The sequence below is a fragment of the Carcharhinus amblyrhynchos genome, chromosome 4, assembly GCF_965287045.1.
Source record: "Carcharhinus amblyrhynchos chromosome 4, sCarAmb.v2.hapA, whole genome shotgun sequence".
Taxonomy (NCBI): Eukaryota; Metazoa; Chordata; class Chondrichthyes; order Carcharhiniformes; family Carcharhinidae; genus Carcharhinus; species Carcharhinus amblyrhynchos.
In genome coordinates this window covers 49202754-49220251 of record NC_137327.1, presented here as the reverse complement: position 1 = coordinate 49220251, position 17498 = coordinate 49202754, and the positions used below count along the sequence as shown (strand labels likewise).

The 17498-nt window shown below is 40.7% G+C and overlaps 1 protein-coding gene across 2 annotated transcripts in view; it reads left to right on the top strand.

Moving 5' to 3' along the window:
* Nucleotides 1-1094: 1094 nt before the first annotated feature.
* nup93 (nucleoporin 93) overlaps nucleotides 1095-17498 on the top strand; it is a 128042-nt gene continuing 111638 nt past the window's right edge. The window contains exon 1 of one of the 2 annotated variants that reach the window (XM_080187122.1): nucleotides 1095-1164. The gene's annotated coding sequence lies outside the window, so the exon portion shown is untranslated. Of the gene's footprint in view, nucleotides 1188-17498 lie in introns of both variants that reach the window. The other variant, XM_080187119.1, reaches the window with a different exon arrangement.

Sequence of the window (17498 nt, the reverse complement as noted above, 5' to 3'; positions counted from 1 at the left end):
GTTAAAGTCCAATAGGTTTATTTGGTAGCGCGAGCCACTAGCTTTCGGTGCTGCCCTTCATCAGGTGAGTGGGAGTTCTGTTCACATACAGGGCAAATAAAGACACAAACACAATTAACAAAATAATGTTTGGAATGCGAGTCTTTACAGGTAATCAAGTCTTGTAAAGATACAATGTGAGTGGAGAGAGGGCCAAGCACAAGTTAGAGATGTATATGGTCTCCAGCTGGGATAGTTTGTGAGATTTTGCAAGCCCAGGCAAGTCGTGGGGGTTACAGATAGTGTGACATGAACCCAAAATCCCGGTTGAGGCCGTCCTAACGTGTGCGGAACTTGGCTATCAGTCTCTGAGCAGTGACTCTGCATTGTCGTGTGCCATGAAGGCCACCTTGGAGAATTCTCCAAGGCTGCCTTCACGACACACAGCGCAGAATCGCATAGTGGAAACTGATAGCCAAGTTTCGCTCACATGAACACATTAACCTGGTGTTGTGAGACTTCTTACTGTGCCTAGTCCAACCTCTTTAACCTGCTTGTGCTCCCTCCACTCCCATTGTCTGTACCTTTAAGACCTGATTACCTGTAAAGACTTGCATTGCAACCATTATGTTGTAAATTGAGCTTGTCTTTTTATGCCCTGTTGGAGAACACAACTCCCACTTGCCTGATGAAGGAGCAGTGCTCCGAAAGCTAGTGGCTTTTGCTACCACATAAACTTTCGGACTTTAACCTGGTGTTGTGAGACTTCTCACTGAGTTGATCTCAGTTACCCAGCTCCAACACACTAAGCTTCAGCTGTTTCATTGACCCAACCTCTCGACCAATAGAATTGCCTGAGGGAAGAGGGTCGGTGCACGTGGCGCGGATTTTCCAGAGCCTGGTTATTGACCAATGGGAGTGGAATATAGGGATAGCCAATGGGAGAGGAGAATAGAGAGAGCCAATGGGAGTGGAGTATGGGGATAGCTAAAGCGAGTGGGGGATAGGAAAGCCAATCGGAATTGAGGATAGGGATAGCCAATGGAAGAGGAAGATAGAGGAAAGCCAATGGGAGGACTGCGCGTGGGGCCTGCCGGGAGTCAGTCCTGTCCAATGGGAGGGCGGCTTGTGCGCGCGCGCCTGACAGCCGGTGCAGGCGGCGGGTGGCTAGGTGCGGACTGAGAGGTAACGGCAGCCCGGGGACAGAGGTAGGGCCTGCAGCACCGCCTCACTTACACCACCTGTCCGAAATCTCCAGCCTACTTCACTCAGCCTCCTCACCGCCACTGCAGGGGAATCCGCCGGTTTTAACTACTCCTATTGTCCGCATGCCCCCAATGGGTCGTGTGTTGGCCGACAGCTGTCTGTGTCGCCGCTGAGTCCAAGGGTTTGGGCCCGAGTCCCAGTCCTGCGACACCAGCACTGGGCTGACACTCCAACCCAGGGAGCAAGATGCTGGATGGGTGGCAGTGCTGAGGGGAGTGGTGCTGGTGATAGGAAACCGCTGTGCTGATGGATTGGGAGTGCCAGGAGGGGTGGAAGGATGCTCTGAAGCTGAGGCAGGATTGTGTTGGTTTGGTGGGATGGTAATGTTTGGGTGGCAAATGATATTCTGGTGGTTGTGCTCTGCTGCTACCAACAGCTGTTACTGGTGTTGGTGGAGAGCCACATTGGCAGAGTGGCAGTGCCAGGGGTATAGTCAGATTGGCAGGGCTGGGGTGTATTATGCTGGTTTGGTATGGGGGGGGTAGATGTCAGAAAAAACTGTGCTGACAAGAGTTTCTGCCTTTTGAGTAAGATGTTAAACTGAGGTCCTTTTGCTCCAGGAAGGGCCTTTTCTTCATGAATTGGCATGTCTGTCAGTTGCAATATGCACACGTTCTTGAAAGCGTGTTTTTGCCACAGCAAATAGTTGGTAATAGTCAGTATTTAGTGATGTAGTCCATTAAAATTAAACCTTGTTAGCTTCCCATGGCAGGCATTGAGTGAAAGTTCCTTGGCACACAGTCAAACAAATCTAAAAAGTTCCAAGTAAGTGCAGATTACTGCAGGGTGGCACAGTGGTTAGCACTACTGCCTGACAGTGCCAGGGACCTGGGTTTGAATCACTGCTTGAGTCACTGGCTGTACAGAGTCTGCACATTCTTCCTGTGTCTGCATGGGTTTCCTCCAAGTGATTTCCTCCCACAGTCTGAAAAGTGTACTTGTTCGGTGTATTAGCCATACTAAATTCTCCCTCAGTGTGCTCGAACGGGTGTTGGAGTGTGGAACCTTCAGGACTTTCACAGTAACTTCATTGCAGTTAGTAAGCCTACATGTGATACTAATAAAAACTTAAACTGTTTTTTAAACTTTAAAAAAATGCTGTCATCTAAAACAGAAAATGCTGGAAAATCTTAGCAGGTCTGACAGCATCTGTGGAGTGCGAATGTAGCTCAAGTTTTGGAATCATCCAGACTCAATGTTGGCTCTATTTTCGCTCCACAGATGCTGTCAGACCTGTGGGGATTTTCCAGCATTTTATGAAAAGTTCTAGCTTCTATTCCTGGTCTGTTGAGTTAACTGAACCATCCAAGATAGTAGTTGGGGAGCAACTAATATTTTGTCCAGAATGTCAGGAACATTTTTTGAAGTCCCTTATTTTGGAAGAATCACAGTAGTGTCTTCTTTCATTTCATATTAATGCAGCAAGTTTGTGAATCAGTGGAAAGGCGAGAAAATATAAAAAAGTGAAAAATGCAGAATTGAAGTGCAATGTAAGACAAACATTTTTCAAGTTGTATAGAGAATTTAGGATGCACCTTGATGAAATTGTAGTTTTGACATAAGAGCACGATTGGGTTTGAGTGTGAAGTGCATTCTCCTCTTCCAATCCCCCAGCCACCAAAACAATCTATCCAGAACTAATCAAACTGGGATATATTTAAATAATGCATAGTGTTTTTGAATTCAATACGTGGGCAAATCTAGCTAGTTCAGCACAGTACAGTAATCTAAAGGGAAGTAAATTAGACCCTAGTCACCAAATATAACTGAGTTCACTGTTAAAATAGATTAAAGTGTATTTTCAAAAGCATGTCGGACTGGTTGGAAAAAAGCAAGTATTAAGGACATGTAAGATTTTAGCACCATTTCAGGGACTTAAGCATATAGCCTTGGTTAACACTGAAGCGCGACACTAAATGAGTGCTGTACTGTTGAATGTTGCACAACGTGCACATACTTATTCATATGGATAGAATTGATCTCATGACACCATTCAGAGAAATGCTGGGGCACTCTCCTGGTGCGATGGCCCATGTTTATCCTGCAATCAGGATTGATCTTCTCTATGTTAAGCATGACAAATAAATACTAGTTGTTGTAAAATTGCTGCTGTCAAATTAGGAACATGGCCAATTGAGAGAGATTGCTGGCAAACATTTAACAGGCTCAACTCAATATGGAAAGAAGTGCTGTATTTTTCTGGGGGGGAGATAGGTACAAGAAACCATATCCTAAATGATATCCTTAAGTTTGGTGAAACAGAAATTTTGCAGATAGGAGTATTGAAAGAATGTAAAAATCTGAAGGGGGGAATAATGAATTGCTGAAAAAAGGGTATAATGTGCACATTTGGGCACCCCAGTTTAGAAAGAATATGCAAACTATGTGAACTATAATGCATATTTTGAAGATTCAGTAGAACAGCATCACGCACAAAGATTATGCTTGGGGGAAAAAGAATGTGAAATAATCTTTATTTGCTAGAACAGAGAACTTTAAGGGGGAAAGCTAATAGACGATTTTAAAATAGAAAAGTTTTCAGAAGGTTTATAGTGATGGATTATATCCATTGAATGACAGATCATTAATGAGATATAGACTCAGGATTATCATTACTTAAGAAATGGAAACACGAGTAGGACATTGAAACATTCAGTACTCCAGCTTCTTGCAGTATCCCCATATTCTTTAATCCTGTTAAGTACCCAAAACACTGTTCAACAATTGCATTTTTAAAAGTTCATATGTGGCACGTGGGCATCACTAGCTAGGCCAGCATTTATTGCCCAGCACTAGTTGCCCTTCAGAGGGAGGTGGTGAGCTGCATTTTTTTTTGAACCTCTGCAGACACATCCAGTGCCCTCTGACATAGGAAATTCTGGAGATCCACAACTCTTTGGCGTGAAGAAATTTCTCCTAATCACAGTTCTAAATGACTGACCCCTTATTCTGGATTTTGATCCTTGGTTCTGCACTACCCCACTAGGAGAGTCCTTCTCGTATCTGTCAGACCTTTAAGAATTTTAATGAGATTCCTTTCTTTTAAACTTCAGGGAATGTAGGCCTAGTACACTTAATTTCTCCTCGTGGGATAATCCTCATTCCAGGAATCAGTATGTGCAATTTTATTTCATTCCCTCTCAGGCAAAAATATCCTTCCTGGGTAAGGTGACCAAAATTGTACGCTTTCCTGCAAGTCTCATCTCACCAAGGCCTATATGTATTTGAGAGACCAGAGAAGGATGCTGACGTATTAAGAATTATAAAGATAAATTGCAATTGCAGTCCATTATGAAGAAATTTACTGCAGGGATCTGTGCTAGGACCCCAATTGTTCACATTATATATTAATAATTTGGAAAGGGAACTAAATGTATAATCTCCAAATTTTCAGATGAGAGGGTGAGCTGTGAGGAGGATGCAGGGATGCTACAGCGTGACTTGGACAGGCTGAGTGTATGGGCATATGCATGGCAAATGCAATATAATGTGGACAAATGTGAGGTTATCCACTTTGGTAGCAATAATAGGAAGACAGATTATTACTTGAATGAGAGGGGTGGATATTCAACGAGATCTTGGTGTCCTTGTGTACCACTGAACACGCCGGTATCATAGAATCCCTATAGTGCAGAAGGCAGCCATTTGGCCCATAATGTCTTACCGACTCAATTCCACCCACACCCTATCCCTGTAACCCCATGTGTTTACTGTGCTAGTACCCCTGACACTAAGGGGCAATTTAGCATGGCCACTTCAGCTAACCTGTACATCTTTGGAGAGTGGGAGGAAACCAGAGCATCCGGAGGAAACCCACGCAGACGGAGAATGTGCAGACTCCACACAGACAGTGACCCAAGGCCGGAATTGAACCAGGGTCTTGGCACTGTCATGCAGCAGTGCTAACCATTGTGCCACCGTGCTGCCCATACAGGTACAGCAGGCAGTAAAGAGGGCAAATCGTATTTAGGCATTTGTAGTGAGAAGATTTGAGTATAGAGATAGGGATGTTTTACTGCAATTGCATAGGGCATTGGTGAGGCCACATCTGGAGTATTATGTGCAGTTTTGGTGTCCTTAACTGAGGAAGGATGTCCTTGCTATAGAGGAGTGAAGGTTTAGCAGGCTGATTCCTGGAATGGCAAGTCTGTCATAAGTCGGTTAAGATTATATTCACTGGCGTTTAGGATCTCGTAGAAACTTACAAAACGCTAAAAGAGTTAGGGTGGATTCAGAAAGAATTGTTTGAGGATATGGGGTAATCCTTTTAGAACTGAGGTGAGGAGAAATTTCTTCACCTAGAGAGATGTAAATGTATGGAATTCATACCACGGAAAGTAATTGAGGCCAAAATATTGTCTGATTTCAAGACGTAATTAGATATAGCTCTGAAGAGAAAAAAGGATATTGGGGGGAAAGGGGGATCAGAATATTGAATTTGACCATCAACCATGATCAAAATGAATGGCGGAGCAGACTCAGATGGCCGAATGGCCTACTGCTTCTAATATGTGTTTCTATGTTCAATGTGAAAGTGTCTTTCTGGCAAAATGAGTGAGCTTGGAAAAGTAACAAATAGTAAAATTTTTGGTAGAACTGCGAGACCTGCGGATGCAGCCGCACAGATTGTTAGGAAGGTGAAAATGGTACAGTGTACTAAATAGTATAAATGGACAATGAAGGTCTGTTTTTATTATAGAGGGATATTGAATTCAGAGCATGGTGCTTTTAAGGGCTCAACTGCATGCCGTTTTGGCATCTCTTTTACAGAAGGATCTTAGACACATGGCAAAACATTGTGTGTTACAAAGTTGATACCAGAAATGAGCAGACATGGTTAGGGTTATATGCATGGAATGGAAAAGGATCGAGTAGGAGATTTCAAATTGAGTGGGTTTCAGTGAGTAAAAAGTGAGCAGTTACTTGCATTGTTTGCTGAATGCTTTACCATAATTACTCAAAACCAAACTGATTAATACTTGAATGGTTTAACTGTGTGGTTTATAGACCAACCTTTCAAAATGTGTTTTGTAAACTTTCAAAATCTGCATATACTTTCCAAATTACCAGGCCGTGCCATATTACTTATGATGGATTCTGCAAAGTGTGTCCATTTCATTTAGCTTATATTCATTTTACATATTTGTTATTGAAATATCACTTTGTCAGACCTGAAATCAGGGTCAAATATGGCAGATTGATCTTCAGATTCAGCATTCGGACTGGAATCTCAGCATAAACTAGAATCACGTTGTTGAAATGTTTGAATAGCAGTATAATCTGGAGACATGCTTATGACCAGCCTTCCTTACCTGAGCTTTGCCTGCTGTATGTATGTTATTTCATCCATTATTAGTTGTATCTGAAATGAGAATACAGGATTTTGTGCTTGCAACATCCAAAATGCATAAAAGGGGAAAAATAAATAGCCGCATATCTGACCTGTTGAGAAAGTCAAAGGTGTAATTAAACTAGCTCAATTCAATGTACTCTCTGCCACTTTATTATATACATTATATTACTAAATCATGGACAATTACATTTGCGGGATATAGACTGGTTTTAGAACAGGAGAGAATGGTTTCAGGCTAATTTAATACTGTGTGATGATTTAAAATAAACAGGAATGTATTGAATTGTTTTATCAAGTTAAACCTTGAGACAGTTCTAGGTTGCAATCAAGTTAATGCCACTGAATATGTGGTTCACCCAGTACATTGCAAAAATATGTGCAAGATCATTTGGGATGCAGATAATCGTGCTTGCTTATTTTAAGGTCAGCACATGATTTGGCTCAAATAACTGTAAGGACTGAGTAGAAGATTATTTTTTTGCTACAATACACGTATTATCTAGCAAAGTCAACAATGCAGACTAACCTGTGTTGAATGTTCATATCTGTATGACTTGGGGATTGGTAATAATTTTGAACATCAGTTCTACTCAGATTTTAATAGGCAAAAATGTTCAGTAACCTGAAACCTTGCAACAGATTCTCAGGAATATCACCAAATATTTTGAACATTTATACTGCAGAGGTCAATAATTTATTCATGATATTATTTGTTGGCGATAGTATGCAGAGTGGCTCCATGTTTGCACAGTAAGTTACTGTACTCCAAAGCATTTCATAGTGTAAAACTGCTCTGAAGTGTCTGGAAAATGTAATAAGATGCTACATAAATACATGAATGCGTTAAATTTTGATATGAAGTTTTGCATAGATGATAGAGATGGACCAAAGTTTTTTAATTGTCTAGCAATTCCAAGTAATATAGGGTTGTGTCTTGGTTATTAAGGCATCATGAAAATGTTTAGGATGTCGGGTCATTTTGTTGTATACCCTAATGAATTATTAGTGTTCAAAATTTATAGTTTGCCTAGAATCATCTTTGTATCATCAAACAGCTTGATTTTGATTAATCAGATCATCACAATTTGTTTTGAGGAATGTAATTGGGGAGCATGTTTCCTTGCATCTAAAAAGTGACAGGCAACTGTTTGTGCAGTGTGCATTCAGCCAAAGTCATGAGCTTTTCCAGTTATTGTTGATTCATGAGAGTCTTACTCAGCAGTCCTGTTGCACGTTAAGGTTTTAATGCCAGTCGCTGAACATTGTAACTGCAATTAAGATGTCGCTTTCTGCGTGTGACTGATTTTTCAAGTAATATGTTACGTTTTGTAGAATGTGTTGTGAGTTGTCATAAATTGTCTTTATCCACAGTGATATTAAATCACCTACGTATTCCCAGATATTTTAATACTCAGTAATCCTGACATGTTAATTTTTAAGGTGGCGATCCTCTATTTGCTCAGCAAATTTCCAATCTACTTTTAGTTAAATGTTCAGCTGCAACATATTTGCTTTAACAAAGGAGTGACGAGCTGGAGGTTTTGTGTCTAGACTTTGACAGGCTTTTATTTTCTACACTTCCCCCTTGAGTGATGAGTTTGTTAAATAGTTCCCATATAAATGACACTTGCTCAATGTAGTATTTTCTCAGCCGTTTCATGCAAGACAAGAATTCTTTAGTCTTTTGAAGAGATGCTACTATCACATGATGCATTTATGTACAATAACTGTGTTTAAAATTCAAAGTTAAAATGTTTCCTATGGTGCAAGTCACTATGGATCCTTTTAGCTGCTCAGTATAAGAATGGTCCAAGTTATCATACATAGCTCTTGTCTGGAATAAAATGCAGGCAGCACCTTAGACAGCACATGGGCAGCATATCGCAATCATGTGCTTTCCGTTGAAACTTGGTTTTTAATGAATATATATTTGCAAATATTAAACATGAACATGTGCATCCCTTTCCATTTGAAAGAAAAATTCAGCAAATGAAAATGGTGAAATTTCTCACTTTGTACAAGAACAGACATTTCCCTTGTGACTTGCACTTAAGCTCTAAGCAGTAATAGAATTGCTGTCTATATGCCAACCCATCACTTTTCTAATTGATTTTATGTAAGCATTAAATTTTTGTCTCTATCATCCTGATTGTAAGAATGCTCCATGTTGTTTGACGTGGATTGTAGGAAAATTGTGGACTTTTCACCAGCTGCTGCACAGTGGCAGCGGTTTCTTCCTTTTAAAATTTCCAAATTGTTTCAAAAACTGGCTTGCTTTTGTGAGGCTGGGGAGTGGGGTGGGCACAGTAGGTAAAAGCTAGATAGTGACTGCATCCCAGCCTCTGGATTCTAGAATATTGGAGAAGCTGGTTTGTCTGTGTTCTTGGGGAATGGTTAATAAAGACTTAACAAAGCCTGTCTTGTTAATATCTTATTTTTGGCCCTCATTTTGGGCAAGTTAATATTTTTAAGAAATTGAGGCATTTCAAATACCACTCTTTAAAGTTGGCTTTTGATTGTGAGCTCCAGACTGCTGAAGCTTTTGTTCTTTTTTTGTGTGGTCCAATTTGATTCATGTTTGGCAGGGGTGGCAGCTTGCAAATTAACACACGACTGAGTTTAAAGTTTATTTATTTCTCACAAGTAGGTTTAACTTCATTGCAGTATTAATTTATTGTGAAAATCCCCTAGTTGCCACACTCTGGTGCCTGCTTGGGTACACTGAAGGAGAATTTAGTATGGCCAATGCACCTAATCAGATTGTAGGAGGAAACTGGAGCGCCTAGAGGAAACCCACGTAACGAGGAGAACTTGCAGATTCTGCACAGACAGTGATCTTGGTTGGGAATCGAACCCGGGCCCTTGGCGTTGTGAGGCAGCAGTGCTAACATGCTGTCCAAGTGTCAGGATTGGTGAAAGCTCAGTGAGTATTTTATGGGAGCATTCTTGAGTCAGTAGGGGAAAGATGGGTTGCTGAGCAAGTATAATGTGGAATTAAGATTGCCTTGGGCAAATACGTGGGTGTTGTTTAAAACAAAATGACAGCAACTTTATTTAGGTAGCACATTTTCGAATAGGAAAATGTCTTGCTGTGTTTCTTAAAGGTATAATCCACATGGAGCGAGGATGCTTGTGTGGAGCATAAATAGCAGCATCAACACTTTGGACTGAATGGCCTGTTCCAGGCTGTAAAATTCCATATAACTTAGGAATAGATACCAATTCTGAGATGAAGAAGGTGGAAGATATGAAAAGATTTAAAATATAATGTGATGGGCTACTAGCTGCAGTAGAGTATTTGGATGAACAAGAATTTAATACAGGGTGGGGAATGACAACCAGCCAGAAGAGCATTGGACTAATTAAATCTGGAGGTTAGAGCAACATAGTGGAGGGTTCAGACACAGAAGGGGTGCAACAGAGGTGTATGGTGTTAGAATAGGAAGCTGGTGATCTGTTGCTGGATTTAAAGCATATGGGGTCCAGGGCTACATGTTGGGGCACTTGAGCTTTGGCAGCCACTGTGAAAGAACTATGAGGAAAGGCCACTGTATGAGGCCTTTTAACTGATATACCCTGAGAGGCAGGTAACTGGGTAAAACCCCTTCAGCTCTGTTTAATTCTAACTGAGTCATAAGGATTTACAGCATAGAAATAAGCCCTTTGGCCCAACTTGTCCATGCCACCCTTTTTTTAAACCCCAAAGCTAGTCCCAATTGCTGCTCATTTGGCCCATGTCCACCCATACCCATCTTATCTATGTGACTGTTTAAATGCTTTTTAAAAGACAAAATTGTACCTGCTTCTACTACTACCACCTCTGGCAGCTTATTCCAAACACTTACCACCCTCTGTGTGGAAAAAATTGCCCTCTGGATACTTTTGTATTTCTCACCTTAAACCTATGTCCTCTAGTTTTAGACTCCCCTACCATTGGGAAAAGATATTCACTATCTAGCTGATCTATGCCCCTCATTATTTTATAGACCTCTATAAGGTCACCCCTCAGCCTCCTACGTTTCAGAGAAAAAAGTCCCAGTCTATCCATCCTCTCCTTATAACTGAAACCATCAAGTCCCGGTAGCATCCTAGTAAATCTTTTTTGCATTCTTTCTAGTTTAATAATATCCTTTCTATAATAGGGTGACCAGAACTATATATAGTATTCTAACGTGGCCTTACCAATGTCTTGTACAACTTCAACAAGACATCCCAACTCTTGTATTCAGTGTTCTGACCGATGAAACGAAGCACACTGAATGCCTTCTTCACCATTCTGTCCACTTGTGACTCCACTTTCAAGGAGCTATGAACATATCCCCTAGATCTCTTTGTTCTGTAACCCTCCCCAACACCCTACAATTAACTGAGTAAGTCCTGCATGGTTCAATCTACCAAAACACATCACCTTGCATTTATCTAAATTAAACTCTATCTGCCATTCATCAGCTCACTGGCCCAATTGATCAAGATCCCATTGCAATCCGAGATAACCTTCGTCACTGTCCACCCTGCCACCAATCTTGCTGTCATCGGCAAACTTATGCCTCCTATATGCTCATCCAAATCATTAATATAAATAACAAATAACAGTGGACCCAGCACTGATCCCTGAGGCACACTGCTAGTCACAGGCCTCCAGTTTGAAAAACAACCTTCTAAAACAACCCTCTGTCTTCTTTCATCAAGCCAATTTTGTGTTCATCTAGCTACCTCACCCTTATGCATCCTAATGCTTAACCTTATGCAACAACTTACCATGCAGTACCTTGTCAAATGCCTTGCTAAAGTCCATGTAGACAACATCAACTGCACTGCCCTCATCTACCTTCTTAGTTACCCCTTCAAAAAACTCAATCAAATTTGCAAGACATGATTTTCCACACTCAAAATCATGCTGACTGTTCCTAATCAGTCCTTGCATCTCTAAATGCCTGTAGATCCTGTCTTTCAAAATATCTTCTGACAACTTACCCACCACAGATGTGAGGCTCACTGGCCTATAGTTCCCAGGCCAGTAACTTCTTGTAACTTCATTGAATTTGTTATCAATTGTTTGAAAAGAATAATACTCCCTACAATGAAAATATTGAAATGTTTGTAATGTTCTCATTACTGAACTGAAGTACCTCAGAGTTCATCCTGATCTTTGGAGAAAATATACATTTCGTTGCATTTTACTGTCTTTCAGATTTTAGATGAATTAAGTGTAATTTTGCAAAACTGAAATGGCTAAGAAGCTTGGCTCAGGATTGAGTAGGGTACTGAGTTTGTATTTCAGCCTGAGATAATCAGATTAGAATCTAGGACGGGCACACAGTTAGGAGCCAAGGTTAATCTTTTCTGTCTTCCAGGTTTTTAACTGGAAGAAATAGTAGTTCATCTAAGACTGAACGTTGGGAAAGCAATCTGGTGACAGAAGGGAGAAGGAATTGGAGACTTACAACTAACTCAACTGACATGAAAACTAAATTCCATATTTCTAGATGATGTTCAGAGCATTTAGGATAAAGTTTATTTATTAGTCACAAGTAGGCTTACGTTAACATTACAATAAAATTACTGTGAAAATCCCCTAGTTGCCACACTCCAGCGCCTGTTCAGGTACACTGAGGGAGAATTTAGCATAGCCAGTCCACTTAATGAGCACATTTTTTGGATTGTGGAAGGAAACCGGAGCTTCGGAGGAAACCCACGCAGACACAGGAAAAATGTGCAAGATTTGGTCTGCACACAGACCATGATCTAAACCGGCAATCAAATCTGGATCCCTGCCGCTGTGAGGCAGCAGTGCTAACCACTGTGCCACTATGTGAGCATGTATGCAAGGAAGGAATAAGTCTCCATTCAATACATTTTGAAGGTTTCTTAATTTACAGAACAAAATGGGCAGTTATAACAATGGCCATTGATTTAGTTACAAGACATTTGTACAATTTTGGTTAGCTACACTGCAAATTTATAAGTAATGTAATCTAATCACACACGGGGAATGAAACAGGAAAGAGAAGGGTGTGGGTCACGTTTGCATCTATATCACTATGTTAAACATCTGAGTCTATTTGGTAGTAGTAACCATGATTTTCAATTGACAAGTCTCTTACTAACTTCGTCTGTTCTCGTGTTTGATACCATTATTTAAAAAGTTGCTCATAGGCACAAGGATTTGTGTAGGGTTCTCATGAGTCCTTGGAACCTGACTGATGAAGCACATTTTTCAGGAATTTCCTATATATGATATATACAGATTGAGCAGTGGATACAATAATCTTCAGCCTCTCTGGTAGAAATGGAAGTGATTCATAGCCAGCTGTTTATTTTTATACGCTCAATCATTTACACTTTCACAGTGTACCTGTTAGCCATAGGGAGACAAACAGCTCAGTCAACTTCAGAAATTGGCCTCAGAAATACGTTTGTAAATTTGCACAGTAATCCTATTTTCTAGTCTTGAGCTCTGAATTAAGTCACTAGAAAATTACGCTGGTGCATCTAAGTGTGCAGTAAACATAAAGAGCAGGTTTCAAAACAGACCAACCTTCAAGCAATGGAAATAGTTTAGTATTTTTCCAACCTATTTACATTCGTGCTTCTTTGTAAAGTTCTGAAGTGAGAATTGAACCAGCATCAACTTTTAAACGCATGGAAGTAATGAAGTTGCAGAGAACGTTTTCAGCAATCCAGTTATATAAGACCAGATGGTTTGTGAAGGCACAAATGTAGAAAACATTTCTAAACACTTGAGTTGTGATGTTGGAATCACAGCAGTTATTGCATTGTGGAGATGAGCACATTAATTATATATGCATACAGTATGTTTACAGTCAGGGTGAGATCTCTGCACCCATTTCACGAGATCCACTCCAATGCCAGATTAACCTCCCTATGATCTGTTTATTGGTTATGTTATCTGGTTTAGCCTAATCTTTTTGCAGCCAAGAATATGCATAGATTTGAAACACTTGACCCAGATTTTACACAAACTTGGATGAAGATGTAAGATTAGCATTAAATAACTCAGTTTGTGGAGCACTTCCATTTGGAGCAGAATAACCTGCAGCAAATGACTAAGTACTTGGACAAGTTTTAATAGTGAGAAGTTTAGGGGTGCAAATCACTGCATTGGTACCATTTTTAAATTCTGGTTCCTGATTTCCATTATTTAAAGTGCAAGATTGAGTCCCTGACACTACTTTATTAGCAGAAGCCGTCTTTATTTGGCCCACCATACTCTGTGACTTCTTCTCTCATTCCTTTTGTTTACTTTGTCAGATCCCTTTGTGAATATCTGACGGGTTAATTTTCAAGCCTTTTAAATGGGCTGGATTGATTCATGTGGAACATTAAATTCCACGTAGAAATGCACATATTTCTAACCTACTGGCCTTTAATGCATGCTCTCAGTAAAATTCTAGCTTTAAACCTCTTGTTTTGAGGATTAACAAATTGGTCTGGATCCTCTCTCTCAAGCTGGGCATTTTAAAATGGAAATTGAAGACATTGGTTTTTGTGGACCAGGAGACTGTGTGTTTGAATGCTGCAATTTGCATGCATTGAAAATAAAGCAGATTTCAGCAGCGAAGGAGAAAGAACTGGTTCTTCTTGACTTCACAGTCTGTAATTTTATGGCAGGAGGAGAGAGAATAGATGCTGTAGTCAGATCACAAAGGGACTAGCTCCAAGATGACACACATCTCTTTTTGTATTACGCTTTTCAAGTTTGGTACAATGGAGGCTCTAAGTATGAGGAGAATTGTTCAGCTACTGCCCCCTTTCAATGTATCCTTGCTGCCTCCCAAGCTGTAGTGCCGTTACTTCCCTTCCATCTCTCTTCTGCCTTTTCCAAAGACAGAACACTGTCGCTTACAAATCCTTTCTTGAGAATGCAATTCCTCCAACACCTCAGTGTGTAACAAACCAGAAAGCTTCCAGTTTTAATTATAAGCATTGCTGAATTGGCTCACCTTCACATACATTATAATGATTGGGCTCAGCCTTCCTTGGTTAGGAAAGGGAAAATTGGCGATGGTTTCAAAGAACAAAGAACAACACAGCACGGGAAACAGGCCCTTCAGCCCAACGAGCCCGCGCCGCCATCCCACTGTCTCAGTGACCTATTCATGATTTTAGTCTACGCCTAATGTGCGAGGATCAGGGAGGTCCAATTTAGGGACAATTTAGTACCCAATCAATCAGCCTAAAAGCACATCTTTGGGGATGTGGGAGGAAACCGGAGCACCCGGAGGAAACCCACGCAACCACGGGGAGAACGTGCAAACTCCCACAGACACAGGCCCAAATCCATGTGTCCGCACAGTAACAGAGATAGTCTCTGAGCTGTCATGTTGCCCTCGAGATGGTCCACCCTTAGTTATGGCCTGCTGTGGACACGTTTGGTCTAGGGTCTCCGCTCCTACCTGTGGCCAAATAGTGTTTGGGCTTGCCTGTGTTACTAGAGTGAGGGAGATGTTTTCCGAAGGAAGGCGGGGTGGGGGGATGGTTTTACTGGGGAGGGAGGAGAGTAGTTTGATTGTAGCCTTAGTAAAAGTGGAAGGCAGTAGCAAGTAGAGACAGAAGAGGAGATTCAGTATAGGAAAGTCACCCTGAGCCAAGTGCTCATGTTTTTCAGCTGTGCACTGTCAAGGTGACCTTGTATTGTGAATAACAGTATAAATGAACAGGTGCAATAGACAAGTGTAATGAATTCGAATTATAGCAAGTTAAGATATCTGTTTTTAAGTACTTTTTTTATAAGAACTAGGCCAGTTGTCTTTTTGAACCTGCTTTGTCAGATCTTCTATCCCAACTCCACCTTCCCCATTATTTCCGTATCCCTTGATCTGCATCATATCCAAAGATATTCCAATCTCTCTTGCATATACGCCAAGAACAGAACATCCACATTTCTCTGGGGTAGATAATTCCAAAGATTCACAACCCTCAGTGAATTTTCAAGGATGTGTTTCTTCATTTCTCAAAGCACCATTCAGTTTGGCAGGGTGTTGGTATGTACTAAACAGGAACTCAATTCAGCTTCTCTTGACAATTCTACAGTTCCAGAACTTTCTGAAGTAGTGCATCCCCATTGTTTGCCCAGAGATATTTCGTTGATCTATATTGCTGCCATGCCTTATAATTCTAATAAGGAATCTGAATTAATCAAGGCAGTCGGTGAAATTCAATCTGGCTGCCTGAGAGGAGATTTCTTAGGGGTTTTCAAACCAGTGAACTTTGATCAGCACTTCAGCATATAAGTTTAAGTTTATTTGTTATGTGTCACAGGTAGGCTTATATTAACACTGCAATGAAGTTCATGTGAAAATCTACTAGTGGGTACACTCCAGCACTTGTTTGGGTACACTGAGGGAGAATTTAGCATGGCCAGCGTGCCTAACCAGCACACATTTTGAACGGTGCGAGGAAACCAAAGCACCCAGCGGAAACTCACCCAGACTTTATACAGACAGTGACCCAAGCTGAGAATTGAACCTGCGTCCCTGGCGCTAAGAGGCAGCAATGCTAACTACTATGCCACTGTGATAACAGATAAAGCTACAAGAAACAGTGCAGTTTTGGACAAGATTTTAACCAATCCCCTACAATAAAAGTTGTACGCTCGTTTGGTAATAGTGATCATAACTTTCTTCTGGTCTCCCTGATTGCCAATCCTACATTGACCTCACCACAATCTTAATGGTACACTGGAACAATCAGAAACACCAATTTCAAACTTTTGGTCACTGGATATCTTCCTTGGCATGAGGTGCTTACTTCTTCTACCCAATATAACCGCTTTCGTGATCTTGAGATTTCAAAGCTACTTTTGAAGTGTAATCACTATTCTAGTGTAGAAACATGGTAACCAATCTGTGCCCAGTTAAGCTTCCTTGAACATCAATGTAATAATGACCAGAGAACCTGTGTCAATGATACATAAACAGAAAATGCGGTGAAGTCTCAGCAGGCCTGGCAGCGCTGTGGAGCGAGAACAGAGCTAGCGCTTCGTAACGTTGGCTCTATTCTCTCTCCACAGATGCTGAGAGACCTGCTGAGATTTTCCAGCATTTTCTGTTTTTGTTTCAGATTCCATCATCTGCAGTAATTTGCTTTTATCTTCCTGTTTTTATGATGTTGATGAAGGGGTAAATTTGGCCAAGATACAGAAATAACTCCCCTGGCCTTTTCTAAGCTTCTTGTCTGCTTAAATGCAGGCCATATTAAAGGTTAAAATATTGTTCTTAATGTCAATTTATCCGAAGCTTTTGCTGCTAACACAAGGTACTAGTGTCATTGCCTGAGTAGTGCTACATAGTGAATTATATCATAGTTGACAGATTATCAGGGCTCTCTCTCTCTCTCTGGCTGCAGCCTCCTTTCCTTTGTCCTTTCCTATAAATTTTCAATAGTAAAAGTTGATGTAATGTCAGTGCAAAAATCATACTCCTCTATATGACTGCTACAGATAGTTTTTGAATGTTTTTCTTATTTCCACTTGATTAAAACAGGATTGCTGAGTGCAGAACAACTGATGTAAATTTGTAATTCATGTTTAAGTTTTTGTTGCTGTCCACCAAAGATTGGCTTTGGATCAGGATTTGCATTTCATACAGTTTATTTTACCCTAGTGGGCGAGTGTGATTGTGCTGCATAGAGAGTGTGTGGCACAGAGAAATCAATATGGAATTTAATATCAGGGTTGGCCCAGGTTCCTGTAACTGGGGTGTGCACTGGCCATGATGTGCTGCATTGCAGATTCTTGTTAACGCTTCTAAGTGCTTAATATTAATTATAGAAGTACAATTTCTCACTAAGCATTTGAGATTTAAAAGAAATGTTTTAAGTCCAATTGTGATAAATCCAATTCTCCAGTGATTTGTTTTAACTCAATCAGGTCTGAACA